Raw genomic sequence first — 1,436 nt, forward strand, 5'->3', positions numbered from 1 at the left:
GGCTCTAATCATATATAATATGGTCAGTCTCTAAGTCTTTGTCTTGCTTGATAGGGCAATGTCACTGTCCCTTGCCCCTGCCATTCATGAGTGGCCTTTAAACCTTAAAAGGTCTTACGTTTGTATGGTTAGGAAAAATACACATTCATTAAAAACTTTGTCATATTAGTTATCTTGGTGTGATAATTAAGGTTTGTGATTTCTCCTGCATGGGGTTGAGTTTTTGATAGAATTACAGGAGTGTTTAGTTTTACTGTAGGCGACAGTAACTAAACTACCTGTTACCTTAATTACCCAATTTAATAGATTTCACAGCAAAATATATCATATCTAAATATGTAGCCTAACAAAAATATCATAAAACTAAGCTTATACAGTAGATACAAAGGTCTAAGTTGACGAGTTGCTATCTTTGCATGATTATTCTTGTTTTAAATACAGCTCTACCATAGGGGAAGGTTATTGGGTATATTTTCATTTGGAACAAATATTGATGGCAATTAACTTGCTTGAGTAGTATAAAATAAAATTGTAGAAGAATAAAACTATTAATACTGTAGGTTGTGTATATTAGATGCTCATGTTGACTAAAAGTATAAGTAGAAGACAAGTGAATGGTTATTTTCTTTGATCATTGTAATCAACTTTAAATGTTGAAATTCCAGTATAAACGCCAAGATGAATGCTAAGATTTAAACTTTATATTTAATTGAGTGTCAGTTTAAAATCACCTCTAAACCCGTTTATTCTGCACAAATTGCAACGTTTGTAAATGTCAGTTGTATATACATTATAACAACTGTCTGCAATGGTATAGTTACGTATCTTTGGTGGTGGTACGTATTCATAATTTTCCAGAGATTTTTATACAAACAAATGGATACAGTAAAAGTAGCCATTCTTACTGGTGAATATTCAACATATTTAAAACCAGTCAAAAGTTGGGGCCTATGCAACTTTTTTCTTCTTCTAGTGCTAAATGTTAAAGCTATAGCTTGTGTACTTCATTTGTAATATTATTGTAATAGATTGTACGAAAGGAGAGAGAGAGAGAGAGAGAGAGAGAGAGAGAGAGAGAGAGAGAGAGAGAGTAAAATTTGCGGGGAGAGCGTCGTAGGGAGATGTCGAGGGGCCCAAAAACTCGAAGACTAGAGGCCTTGCCATCGGTTAATACAGCACTAGTTGTCAGTGCACTTCAAGCTGTGCACAATAGGCATTGCCTAAAGGTCTTTGCGCCGTCATTTCGGCGTGTAGCCGCCTTTAGTTTTAGCCTGCTCCGTTCCCGCTTATTTTCATCCATCTTATTATCCAAACCCATCAAGTTCTGGTACATATTCCAGTGCTGATTGGGTGCCCAGGCCTCTGTGTCGAGTTTTATAGTCCAAATTGATATATCCAGTCTAGGACATCATCATCATCACCATCTACGCCTATTA

This window comes from Palaemon carinicauda, chromosome 33, assembly GCF_036898095.1.
Source record: "Palaemon carinicauda isolate YSFRI2023 chromosome 33, ASM3689809v2, whole genome shotgun sequence".
NCBI classification, from domain to species: domain Eukaryota; kingdom Metazoa; phylum Arthropoda; class Malacostraca; order Decapoda; family Palaemonidae; genus Palaemon; species Palaemon carinicauda.